Source organism: Bombus huntii, chromosome 14 (assembly GCF_024542735.1).
Source record: "Bombus huntii isolate Logan2020A chromosome 14, iyBomHunt1.1, whole genome shotgun sequence".
Classification (NCBI taxonomy): domain Eukaryota; kingdom Metazoa; phylum Arthropoda; class Insecta; order Hymenoptera; family Apidae; genus Bombus; species Bombus huntii.
The window spans coordinates 5,809,898-5,824,721 of NC_066251.1; the positions used below are offsets into that span (position 1 = coordinate 5,809,898).

Consider the following 14,824-nt stretch of genomic DNA (forward strand, 5'->3'; position numbering starts at 1 on the left):
GAACGTAATAAGTATTGCTTTTTATCATATATAACATATGAAATTTATATTTTATATTCATTTTCATCTATGTCACTTTTTCCGACGAACGAATTTATAGAAGCACGTCGTCTGTTTCTTGGAGAATCGAATATTTATTGGATATCTAGATAATACAATTGAGAAATTTACAAAAAGTGCACCTGACTAGCTTGAATTTCGAATTTCCGAAAACCTCAATTGCCAGCTTTATTGAATTACCAATTCATAGCGTTTCATAGAAATTTTCTACATTTTTAATGTTTCACTTTTCGGAAATTTTATTGACTTTTTTATAAAGTGCGTGGTTGAAGATTCAATCTTTCTTCGTATTATTACGTTTATTTTCCACGTTTTATGTCGATTCGGTCCATTGTATTAATAATAATCAATACAATTTGACGAACCAATGTTCATTTAACATATCAAGAATTCAAAGAAGAATTGAACGCTCGGTAGAATTCCAACACAATTTACAATTTCTTTGTCTACAAACAGCACTGTATTATTTTCAGTTCAGCAATTGGGAACGAGCATAATCGAGCAGTTAGGAAGATTAATCGCGTAACGAGTTGACCCGCGCGTGAGTCGGCGGCGCAGTTGCAATTTTCCCCGCGTGTACGATCGATCCTTTCCACGAGCACAGAATTCCTCCCTCCGGCGACGCAGGATTTTCGAGGACGCTCTTGTTCTATACGCGTTCCATCTACCCTTCCATTGCCAGTGCTCGATTTTTATTTCCTACTCTCTTTTTGTCTCTCCTTCTCATACGGTTTCAGCTTTTTTTTAATACGCGACCCGTGCGCGTGCCCGGTGCTCGTGCACGAGCCGAGGTCGTTAATTTCTCGAGTGGTGCCGTTAGGATCCTGCAGAAGCCCGCTACTCGTAGTGTTGGACTGATACCGCGTTCATACCTATCGATAATACCTTACGGATCTCGTATTTATATCGTATCGTATGAAAAACGTGGATCAATTTACTATTTGAATAATTAGCATAGGGAAACTTTAATGCACATATCGTGTATTGTATAGAAAGTAATTTTAAATTTCGTTATCACCTTGAAACCTCATTAAAATCGCAGTGAAATGGAATTTTCATTATTATATCGGTAAAAATTGGAAGCGATAGATAGCATAGAACATTTTTATGTGCATATTGTACGTGTTATGCAGAGTATTTTGAAATTTCACTAACGCTATGTATTATGCGAAACATTTTGAAATTTCATTGGCATTATAATGTCATGATTATATTGGCAAAGTTTGCAAGCAATTTGGAAATGTATAGAAAGATTGCAAGATGTAGTACGTTACAAACGTATAAAATAAATGAATAAAAGGTATTCGAACGCCTATAGAAATCATTTATGAATATATCATGTGTTTTGTACGAGACATTTAGAAATTTCATTAGCATCATAGTGCAATACGGTCGTTGTGATAATATTGATAAAATTTGAAACCAATCCGAAGATGTATGTAGAAGTTATAGGATACATATTGCATGCATGTAAAAGGCACTTAATAAAAATCATAAAATAAATGAATGAAAAGTATTATGACACTCACAGAAATCTCTTATGAATATGTCATATATGAGTGTGATACGAAACATTTTGAAATTGCACTGTCATTACAACGAGACTCGACAATCATGATTAACATTGATAAATCTCAAATTAAATAAAACAATGTATACTCCGTAATCTCCAAAATCAATAATGTATTTAAAACAGTCAATTATCCATATATACGTTAGCAGTAAATATTTCATATCTTCTATATATATATATTTTCATATTTGTTTCAAGCTTTATAAACAGCGTAATCATGATCGCTCGAGTGTATACCATTGCGATGATAGTGAATTTTGAAAATGTTTTACATAACACATACAACACATACACAAAAGTCTTCTATAACAAAGTGTCCAAATACTTTCGTGAGTCACTGTAGCATGTCAAATTGTTTGAGTATCATCAATTCAGTCCCATCACTAGGTACACGAGTCGCTGATTCATCCGTGCTCTCGCAGGTGATCTCATCGTCTTCTTTCATCGTCGAGTCCACTGAACCGGTGTTTGTTCGTCTCCCTCCATTTTTTCTCTCCCTGGTCTGTTCCCTTTCGTTTTGTCTAGGTGTTAGGGGAACCCCCAGCTTCCGGTAGAATAACGTTCTCGCAACTCTGGCTGCGGTTTTGTTCCACGAAGGAGAGATACTTTCTGTCCTGTGTTTTGCGGACTTCTCGGTTACTTTCATTCCGCGCGTAGGTTTTCTCATCTGGTCTCGATGTCGTAACCTATGGAAATTATCGTTCATCTGGATATAAGTCGCAGTCTTTTGCGACGTCCGATATCTGATAGTTTCCTCTGGTCGTTGCAGATCTCAGCCAATCCTTTTGGAAATTCTTTTTAAGTAATTTTTCATATTTAATGTGATCGATAGATAGAAGCGCGATTAATTTTGTAAGAGAGATGGAAACGAGAGATTTTCCACGTTTCAAGTATCAAGTCGCATCACAAATTCTAACTTTCTTCTTAATTTTCGAACCAAACTTAATTTTTGTAGTGTTCAAGTTTTAGTAAGCAAGTTGCAACTTTTTCATGCAAGCTTCGAAGAGATCGAGAAAGTAAGAGAAAAATGGTAACTGGAACTTTAAATAAGCAATATGCAAAGTGAAATAAAGAATATATAAACGAAAAATTTTCAGGATTTCGAATATTAGGCTGTCTCGTAAATTTTTACTTTGTTCTCTAACTTTTTTCTCTGACTTCGTTCTTATTTTTACCAAACCTTAGTATTTGTTAGTTACCCACTTTCGTAGTTTCCAAGTTTTAACGAGCGAGTGCAATTTTCTAATGCGAACTTCAAAGAGATTGAGAAAGTAAGGGTAGAATAGAAACCTTGAATAAAGAACATACATGCACATATACGTGGACCTGTATGTTTCGTGAATTTCAATAAAAAGAAGAAGGAAGCAACTATGACAACTGAATATATTAATTTAAAGTCATCGATGCAAGAAATCGTTCCAAAATTTTCGTTTCAAAAAGAATTTAAAAAAAAAAAGGTTGACCAGATTCTAGGCCACGAAGATTTTGTAAATTAGAAACAGAAGCTTTGCATTTCTCAGGAAACGAAAATTTATTTTTCCATATATTACGTCACAACTTCATATTTTCTCATAAATATTATATCATAAACATGTTATTATGAATAAAACATGTCATTATTCTCTCTATTCTGCATCATGTTCAACTTTTTCCTTATAATTTTTAGTAATATATAACACTGCCCGTTATCACTCACTATGCCAGTACTAATTTGAATTAAAATTTCCTGAGTTTTACAATAATTATAGAAAATTGAGGTGTACAGCGAACTTTTCATTTTTACAGTCTAATAAACTGTAAAAGTTCGTAGTACCTCGATTTCTTGTAACTACTGTGAAGCACGAGAAATTTTTATTTGAATTAATACTGACATAGTCAGTGATAAAAAGTGCACATAGGAGCATACGAAAAAGAGTTAAATTCAAAATTTGATATTGTGAAACACAACTGCCCTAAATGAGCAATAATAGAAAACGAAAGAGAAAATGTTTTGCTGCAATTCCAATTTTCTTTTTTTTTTTTTTTTTTTGAGTTAAAAAACGATTCAGTTCTTTATTCTTTCATCCTTTCAAACATTATTTATTTCTAACTCACAAGACACTGTACGATATTCCTTCCAGATTATCTTTTTCCTTAAATACACGTCATTCCAATGAAACTTGTCGAGGTTGAAATCAGTCCCGTTACTTCTCGTCGTTACATCCTTGATCCACGTTTCTCTTACTAATCGCGTTAAATATTACGTCTGTCTCGATCTACGAAACTTCCATACAAAAAGAATTCCGAAAGGAAATCAAATATCTACATCGTTACTTGTATGACTCACTGTACCAGCTTCTCAGAAGTTGAAACGATTCAACGCCACTTTTGATCACTTTCGCGATTTCATCGAGCACCAACGTGATTAACGTTCGATTTTCAGGAAATAAGTGACTCGCTCTTTTATTCATCGACAAACAAACAGAGAAAAGAGAAGCACACGGTATCAGTAATAGTAAATTCGGAGACAAATTTTGGAAGATAGAAATTGTAAAGTGTGATCGCTTTTCTCCGTTTTCCAGTTTTGAATTTGACCAGTTGCTTTGTTGCCTCTGAATGATTTACCTACGTAACAGCATGAATGAAAAAGCACACGTAATCTGTTTGCCGGGCAAAACTTTCGAATATATGCTCGATGATTGGCGTTGCATGTTTATTTCTTGCATTATGTTGCATTCGTATCTCGTTACATTCATCGATAAATACGAGTCTATGGCGCATTGTGCAAGCAGCGGAGCCGCGTGGGAAGCGTTAATGACTTTCTAAGCGCTTACATATTCCTAGACGAAGGACAGTGGTGGACGGCCGCGATTACCGGAATGGCCTCGCGGTGATTTTACCTCGTTCCAACCGGAGAAAGCCGTATTCCACTATTAGGCCTCGTTCCGAGACTCTGACTTATAACCGCGTTACGTGTTAGGTACCGTAATATCGCCTGCCCTTCCTATCTGCATAACTGCCTCCCTAAATTATTCGCCTTTCCACGTGTAAGACCATTTTTCATTCCTTATTTGGACGTTAGAAGGAGAATGGTTAGGTGGAATTCGCGATGTACGCATTGCGGTCGCGCAAATTGCAAAATTTTTATCCTCGAGCTGTCGAATTCGCAAACACTTGAATTTTCAAGCTGTCAGATTTTTAAATCTCCAAACGTTTAAATCTTATCGTAGAATCGTGCGGTTTGCAAAGTTTCGGAATTTGAAATTTCCTGACTCCCAAGTCGTCTGATTAAGAACTTTCGAACCTTCCGAATCTTAAAATATCCAAAATTCCAAGCTTTCGAATCTACGAAACCTCGAGGTTTCGCGTTTACAAGCTGCGAAATGTCGAGCTTTCAAAACCTACAATTTTTCAAGAACTGCGGATCTCCTTAAAACGCGTCATCTTCGGAATATCTGAGATTGCTTTTCCATCACCTCGCCGTTCAGAATCTGCATAAATCTAATATCAACTGCCATTTGAAGTTCTATAAATACGCAAAGTTATATTCGATCGAACGTTTGTGATTCTATAGATACACGCATTTACGTTGGAAGGTAGCGAGAAATCATGTCTCTGAAATACGTAGACACGTTGTATTTCGTTATCGCATAAGAGAATGGTAAAAGAATGCTTTTCCACATGGTCTGCTAGATGACAGATAACATTAGACAATTCTAAACTTGGATTTATCGTCTTACAGCGTTATGCAATACTTGTAGCACTTCACCTGGAGCTTTATTGGCTTCCTTGATACAAGTACACCCCTTTTTTCCTATATGCATCACGCTTCCCTGATCGTGTAACAGAAAACCATTGCCTTTGTCTCGTTCTCCAATTCAATCTCTTTATATCCAGGATTAAAAAAGAAACGCTAAAAATAATTAATTACAAGGAACAATAGACTCCTGAGTTTATAGCTTCCTTTCTTTACTTTTTTCCGTTGTTTTTCTTTTCATTTAAACTTGCCACAACTCACCGACTACTCGAACGTTCCTCCACGTCCTAGGATCGCGTTTCCTTTTCGGACAATATACCGGAAGCTTGGACCAGACCTCTTCGTAACATGTCAGTCTCGCCTCAAACCTTGCCGTGTATTCAACAACCGAAACAACGTGGAATTTCGAACATCGTCAGCTAACACATTTACTTTATCTACAAAATGATAGAAATTTATTGACAGAACGTGAGAAACTAATTTGCTTCTTATCATTTCATTAAGAAGGCAATCGTTCGTCTTTTTTAAACTATTTTTTATTACCTTTTAAGTTTATTTAAAAAATCATTAGAATTTCGCAATTTGTTCGATGCTCAAAATTTGCCAAAGAAGTTGAACCAGGCTAGCGTTATGAAACGAATTAATTTTTTCAAACCTGTTCGAGCGACGGAAAGAGCTTTCGTCGTCTAAAAATGTTTGCAAATATTTAATCCATCCTTTTTGGTAAATTTTAATCTAAGCTATGTTGAGAAGAATTATACTTTTGAAAAAAAGTGTAAAAATGCTTCGTAAAAAAGTATTACTGTCTCTCGTAGATTGAGAACCACCGTATTTCGATTTCTGCTACGAATTATTGCAACATCTTCACATTTCCACGATTGTTTAAAATACTCGAAACGAAAGTTCGGGAGAAAGATCGCAGTTCTAACAAAAAATGATGAATTGCAAATGTATCGATTGTTCCACTAATTATCTCCGATTTCTCATCTTCTCCATTTGTTCACGCCTTCCCTAAAAGCGTACATCTTAAAGCTTCCTTTCGATTTATTCGACATTCATCGATCGATAATGTCGCTTAATCGCGAGTCGCGAGAAGAATAATTTGCAAGAAATTAAGCGATTTACTTTAATCGCAACGTCGATAAAGATTTCTCCTAACGACTCGAGCACCCGTTTGCACGTTGAATAGTCTTGTTTCACAAACGAAGGCGCGCCGCGGAAAAACAAAACGAAAAGGGGGCGAAAGCTGCGTGACAAGACTAGAAGCGGAAGTGTCTTGGGGTTTTTAGTCAGGGAGGAAAGCGCGAACCACTTTGTCCTCGAAAATAATGAGATGTGTGTCTAGCGGACCTTGGAAAAACGAAGCAAAGGGAAAAGAACGACGCGAACTCGAGTTACAAATCATGTGGATCCTCTTCAATGGACTTTTTTCTTCACTGCCGTCCCTCGTAATTTATCACAAAGGTATTTCGTTACCCTGGTATATCGAATTTCTTGTCTGTAAATGAAAAACGCTATCGTTAAATGAAAAAGTAATTGAAGCAGCAATTTTTATATCACCAGACTTGTTTTTTATTTAGTTTCTGGATTAAGTACACAGTGACTGAAAAAAGTGTTCGAACACTTGTAGAAACATTTTACAAATATACCAAGTGCGTTGTATGGTACATTTTGAAATTATACTGGGAGACTCGAGTAACATGATTATCTTGGTACAGTTTAAAACAAATCGGAAAGTTTATAAAATGTATGAAGGTATATAAAGGTTTCGCGGGAACTCAAATTCTGAGTTTAACATTTTTTTATATGCTCCTGCGTGTGCTCTTTATCACTGATGAAATTTTCTGATTTTCTATTGAAAATTACATTAATAAACGTAATATTCAGTGGAATCACGTTTAACATTCATTATATGTTCTAGATAATTATTCATGCTGTATTTTTATTTTTTATTACATATATTAGTAATATTTGTCTATTAAAAATTTCATAATTTTTATATACATTTTCAGATTCGTTTCATATTATACCAACATAATCATAACAAGTGTATTTCGTTATGATGCTGATGAAACTTGAAAATGTTTAGTATAAGAGACATGATATATTCATAAAGGTCTACATGCCATAATACTTTTTATTCCTTTATTTTATGTGTTTTTTTTTTTATTTTATTTTCGCAACATAATCACGACAGTGCTAGTGAGATTCAAAATGTTTCTCACAGCACATATACGTGTAATATGAACATAAAAGTTTCCTATGGTAAGTGTTCAAATACTTTCGATAGCCGGTGTATAATTCTTTGTAAGTTTGCGATGAGCTAATAAATCGATAACATCGCGTATCAACGAGCAACCAAGTGGAAATATTCGATGAAAATACATGCTGTACCAATATTTACCGTACTGAAAGTTAATGGATTTCTTCATTACAGTAATAGCGATCGCCTCCTTTGGGATTACAGGAAGGAAGGTTCGGATAATAACGTGAAAAGCGACTCGGTTGGGCGGATTTAAAACCGTTTCCCCTTGTTTTTCGTTGCTTCTTTAATACACTGTGAAACAGCCTTGACTCTTAATTGTACTGGAAACCTTCATACCTCAATCGTTTTCTTGGTACGGTAGAACTTCAGCTACCAAAACATAGATTAATACAACAGTGTGTTATCTTTTTCTATTTCATCGAAAATCTTTCTTTCAAAACTGTTCGTGCCATGATCTTAGAATAGAATTTCCAACGATATTTGAAAAAAGGATACGCGTGGACGACCAAACATACCATGGACTTTATTTTAAACTATCAATTTTTGTAAATTATTACGTTTCAGATATTAAGCTACTCGGATAAGCTCCACAGTATCAATGTTCGTAAAATATCAATTTCATCTAACACTGAAATATCAATTTAACAAAATTAAGTTGAAAATAAACGATCGAATTCATTCGAAATCCAGGTTATTATCTATCAATGTTTATTATTTAAACAGCGCGCGTTAAGATTATCTCGCAGAATTTTATGCAAATTATGTTTCAGAACGTAATTAAGAAAATAGAACCTAGATGGAAAATCGTTTTACATACAATTCCTCGCTCTAGTTATAATTAATTTAATCTACTTTCGTTGATTTTAAGATAAAAAGTAAATATTCAAGATAAGAAGTTTCGCTTTCGAAACTTTCGTCAAGATAAAGAAGATAAGTTGATTATTAAAATGCGAGGAATACTTTGATTAGATATTTGAATTAGATTTCTTAATTATATTATCTTCGTCGTTTACGTGTTCAAGCGTTTCATCAGAAAGCTGATCTTCCGCTAACGTTGCTGGTTAGTCCTCGTGCATCGTTGTGAACCGGAAATCGACTGAGCACGGAGGTCGAGGTTTTCTCGTGTTACAAAGCCATGGTTACGGCATCGTGTAATGGTATTAAGTACACGAGAAATGACAAATAAAAATTATCAACCACAAACAATCGAACATTTTTCCGATTTCTCAAACAAAAATATCAAATTCAAACGTTAATATATTTCATCATTACCAGATTTGGAGTTGTCGAAATAAATATTTTTTTGTCTAATTGTAAAACGAATTCATCGTTTATTATAGAAATCTTAATTGTGTAATTTTAACCTTATTCGTCATTATCTTAATTTATAAATATCCTTCGTACACATAATTAGTATTTTATTGATATAAAATCGATAATCTATCGTTATTGAAGGAGAGCAAATTCTTGTTTATCGCAAGAATTTCATTTCGCTAATTTTAATCTTCCTCGTTGTTTTTCCAATATAAAAATATCCCTCGTGTATATAATTGGCAAATGATTAATATAAAAATCTATTGTAGTGAATAATAAAGAAGATGGGTCAAAGAACTGCGGTTGGAAAATCCTTTGAATAATTAAGGAAGGGCATTACAGTCAGGTGAACGCTCGTTGCACCGGTGCAACAGACTCACTGTCGTCCAGGGTTTCGATCGATTTCCCAGTCATTGACCTCCACCGTGATTATGCTAATACCCTATCGTAGGTTCCTATCGTGATCTTTTATAACATCTACATTACCAACCATAAGCATGAAAACAAAAAACAATTTAATCTTTTTTCACAGCTTTTATCTTCTGGTTATTATTTTGCAATTTTTCAAATGTTTTTCTAGTTATTATTATAAATCAAGTGTTTCAACAGTATCATAGCTCGATGTAACTGAGCTGTCTATTAGAATTTTCTGTTTTTCCTCTGTTTTCCCTTCTTTCTTCGTGTTTCTCTTTATTTCGAAATAATCAACGAAGGAAACATTTGTACAAATTTACGGCAAATAGTATTTTTCTTTTATCTTCGTTTCTTCTTAATTCGCTGAGTTTAAGATGTTTCGATAAATTAACAATTTTATGCGAAGTGGATTTCGTCGAAGCAAGCGTCTTGCGATGGAAACTGGACTTCCTTTAAATTCACTCTGCTTCCTTTCGCCAGTGAAGAGGATTTCAATGCGGTTTTGCTTAACAGATTACACAGGAGCCTTCGAGAGACGTACTAATTTATCAAACAGCTCGGGTTTTTCGAAAGTTGGTGGATAGCGGACAACAAAAGTATGAAAAGGATCCACAGGCGATACAAATGTCCACTATCTTGGAAGTTACGGCGATACCGGTAACACAGCCAAAACACGCGAAGGGAAAAGTAGCTAAAACGTGTCGTGAATAAACACCGCTTTCGTACAACTTTTCCTTTAGGAAAAGGAAGGATGAGAAATATTAAAGGAATCCATTCTTTATGTCTTAAGAGATGAATTTTGGTATTTCTATCTCGCGAATCGTGTAGAAAAGGAAGTATTTGTGGAGGAACGTAGAAAAATAGACTTCAGAAGTGGATGTGCAATGTTGCCCATAAACAAAGCTGAGTCAAGACACTTACTCGTTACATTTGTTTGAAAACTGGAAGGAATTTTATTTTATTTTATGTTTTAGATCATACAGGTACATTGTTACAAATACCAGACATGCATTTCAAAAGTGATACTATTCAAAGAATTTTTTTAGAAATATTGAGGAACTATTTGGTAATGTGCAAAAAATTATTTGCTGAATATATAATGTTAGGAAATAAAGGAATAAATCCTGGAAAACAAATATTAGTTTTGTAATTTTTCATTTAGATTTTTAAAAAACCTATCACAAGATGTATTTGTTTCAGTGAAAGTTTCTTTACAAAAAATCTTGTATTTATCGATAGATATTAAACTCTGCTCGGGGCATAAATGTTCTAAATTTTATAATTTCACACATTTTTTAAATATTTATCGCCAGATACTTGACTCAATGAAATTCACTTTGTAAAAGATCCTTATCAAAATACCATGAACTCTATTTAGGAATTAACAAAGAAAAAAGAGGATACTAATTGCTGTAAGTTTCTTAATGTTTAAAAATGCGTTCATTTATGATGGTTTTACACGTCGCAAACTTTCAACGGAAACACACATCGTCGACTATTCCCCCAGGAACGATTGCAAGAACAAGCACTTCCCTGCGTTCCCCTGATACAAACTCGCATATAAAAGCGTTAACGACGCTCTTACTGCTCGCGCTATTATCACTCACTATCACTGACTAGCTCTCTGTCCCACAATTCGTAGAATTGGTTCGCACTGACCTCCACTAAATTGCCCTGTTCACCACTGAATCTCTTTTCCGTCAGACGTTGAAACAATCTAACCGAGGTTTTTCAATTTTCGTAGATGAAAATCATCGTGAAAAATACGTATAAAAGATGTATGGATAATTTAACCAAAAGAATTATTCAACCAGGAAAAAGCGAACACGTAGTAACAGTGGTTGCAAGCTTTCATTCCAACATTTGTTCGCTAAATAGGATTAACAGAACCGTAAAAAATTAATCAAAAGTTTGTCGCAAAATATCTACAGCGGTGTGAACAATTTTTCGCAACTTCTCTTTACGTCACGACAGATAAAGAAATAAAAAGACATTTGCATACGTTCAGGGCTTTTTCATGTACGATTATGTTAATTATCATGTATGATATATCATCATAGAAAATACTATTCCTCGGTAGCTTTGAGCTTCTCGACATCATTAACAGGATGTGAAAAAATTTTCAGAAATAATTCGATTGGTGAATATATTGGTAGATAGCTCACAATTGGTTCTATTTGGCCTTTGATGCAGGATAATTCTCTACCATACAGTGGAAGTAGAAAGCAGATCATTCTCATTGTTATTGTTGAGAAAATACAAAGTATAGTTAACATGAGGAAAAACGGAAAAAATAACAATATTAGTGTTCGCATTTTAATGACTTCTCATCGATAAAAAGGCAGAACATTGCAATCACTACTATGTATATTTCTCTAGCTATGGTAACACGAAGAGAAGTATACTTTTTTGCATCGCTGTAGGGATTTTAGGAAAAAATTTTGTTTAATCTTTTACGGCCCGGTTAATTTTATTTAGCGTTTAAATATTGGAATGGAAGCTCGCAACGAGTGTAACTGTGTTTATTTTTTTCCAGTTGAATAATTCTTTTGGATAAATTTTCCCGATTGGATGCACCGCAGTGGAAAATATTTCGTTGCGACCGATTAAGCTTCGAGTTCGACTCTGTAAATTAAAATCAACTAGCCGCAGAATGAAAAAATGGATGAACTGCTGCTCGAGCCACGAATTACATGGCTCGTTTCGATCTGACAAAATGCCCCACTTTTCAAGATATTTAAACATTACTCTCCTGTATCGATATTGTTACTATATCGCAGGGATAATATTTCTTCGAATAAAATACCAAATTTTTTATTCCCACAGTGCATCACACGTGCAAATAATACAGAGCTGTAGCTGTTTTTTTTATTTTTAATTTCATCGCAAATAAAATATATAAAATGTTAGATACGAGTATTATTAACGTTTTACTAGGCTGCCGAGTTTTATATAAATTCATATTTTTGCGAATACAGTGTCCATACGAGCGTATGAATAATACAGGAAATTCAATTTAACATAGTAACATATAAATATTATAAAATATAGATAATAATAGTATGATATAATATAATAATATCGTTTTAATTGACATGATACTTTAAGCATATCCGTCGTCGTTGTTAGGGACATGTTACACGGCGAATTATTGCCTTTCATATCTGAACTAGGAATCAAAAAGATAATTTTTCAATAAGACAATGCTCCTATTCATCTAGCTGCCACGATAAATATGTAGTTTCAAGATTTCGGAATAAAACCACTACCATGGTCAGCATTAAGTCCTAATCTGAGCCCAAACGAGAATCCGTGGGGAATTCTAGCAAAAAATGCTTCACGGATCGAGAGAAGCCAGCTACAGAAAATATCGTTGAATCTAAAAAAAGGATAAAATCCGTGTGGGCGGATATTCAACACGAAGCTTCACATAAGTTTGTGTATAGTATACCTGACAGATGTAATCAAAGATAAAGGAAAATCCAAAAATCTATTTTTCAGAGGAAATTTAATTTTTTCCACACTTTGAAAGAGGAACATTCTTGTTCCTTGTATCTTCGGTTTTGTTCTATAATATGAAATTGCATAAACCATTTCGTCAACTTTTGTTTCAATATTACGAAAAATCTAAAATATACAAATATAATGATATAAAAATCTAAGAATAGAGTTGAGTTTATATTTATTCGCTGTGTGTGTGTGTGTGTGTGTGTGTTGTACGTAATATTTTACAATATTAATTTCGTTGGTCGGAAATAGAAAAAGTGAAACGAAGATTTATATTTGGTATGGAGATTCGAGGTAATCGGCTAGTAAAACGCCAGGAACAATTCGTATGCAAAAGGAACCCTTATCAATACGTCGGTACTAGTTTCTAAACGTAGTGCATCGCAAAGTTACTGGTGCAAGCTGCCGCTTGGCATATCGAGGAATCACGCGAATTCATGTGCACCGGTGGATTTATTGCGGTCGTAGTCTCCGCAAAAGCTGCATGAAACGGTTTAACCTGACCATGCCGTGCATTCGATTCTAACAGTACATGTCGTTCAAGGCGACATGTCGTAGTAACTGGACGATTGCATTCGTGACAGATTATCTTTCTTATTTTTACGAATGCAACTGGAGAAATGAAAATAAAAATAGAGATTTATTTCACTCGGTGAACATATCATAATGACCGCTTTATTTGGAATATTTTATATGTTTTTATGTAATAATATGCATTCTCTTCATATGTGCAGCTTCAAGTTTCCTGTAATTACATAAACATTCGCCAAGATGCTTGTCAATTGTGTCGTGGAAAATTTTCTTCCTATTTTCCTCGTCTTTCTTCAAAATTTGAAAATATTTCAAACTCGCAGAAACACATTTCTAGAATATCCACTTGCGGAATCTTTTCACGAATTTACTCTATTTACTTATATGAAACATTTTTAAATTTCGCTAGCATCGTAACGAGATGCGACTATCGTGATTATATATCGATAGTATTTGAAACCAATCTGAAAATATACGGACAAATACACGAGATATGAAATGCTAAATCGAATAGATAAAAAATAGTAAAATAAAGCTACATTCCACAAAATTCATAAGTTTCCCCTTTCATTCGAAATTGATTTTTTAAAGACAAGCTTAGAGAAACAAAGAGACAGATTTTTTATTAACAAAAGCTAAGCTTCTAGGGATACATGGATTTCTTTCGAACGGTTATACTAATCGTTTGACGAATGCGTGTTGCGCAGGATAACCTTGACGGTCATGTGTGTCCTGTAGAATGTCTACCGCATGGCGCATCGGAAAATCAATGCAGCGGTCCACGGGTCTTAATCCATCGCCGACCGGTCATCGACGTTTGATCCATTTTTCCCAGGAGTAACTAGGAAATAAATTTCCCTCCCTCCGTTCTCATTACGTTCACCCTTCGACCTGGCAACCCTTCCTGACCTACGTCCTACATCCGACCGTGTCCTCGTTTTCTCCGTTGTTCTCGCCCTAAAAAGCGGTATCGGGGTTGCAGATGGAAAATATGCTCTTTAATGTCTGTTCTCCGCTGCTCCTCCTGCTCCTCTTCTCTTCCCTTTCACCGATTGTTCGCTCCTTCCGTGCTTCACTTTTTCTTTTTTTTTTTTTCTTCGTCAATGACGCGCTATTTTTAAACTAGCATAATGTGCAATGATCTTCGTGTAAAAAATAATTTTTGGTATATAACCGGGTGTCCTATTTAACTCTGCCATACCTGATTACTCTGTTATTTGAGATGATAGAAAAAATATATTTGCGACAGAAATCGTACGGTATCGAAAGGGCATACCGTGCCTTTTTTTCTTTTTTTGATCTCGCTATGATCTTAAAATATCCTGTACAGGTGACATTTAAAAAATTTTTTATTACATATTCTTGTAGCTGACATTCAGCCTTTTTCGAAACAAATTCGTGTCTTTTACCTTATCCACTATCG

General features: G+C 34.7%; 1 protein-coding gene across 5 annotated transcripts in view; it reads left to right on the plus strand.

Moving 5' to 3' along the window:
* The window catches only part of LOC126873109 (prominin-like protein), a 70,941-nt gene that overhangs the window by 38,516 nt on the left and 17,601 nt on the right, over positions 1-14,824 (plus strand). The window lies entirely within an intron of this gene.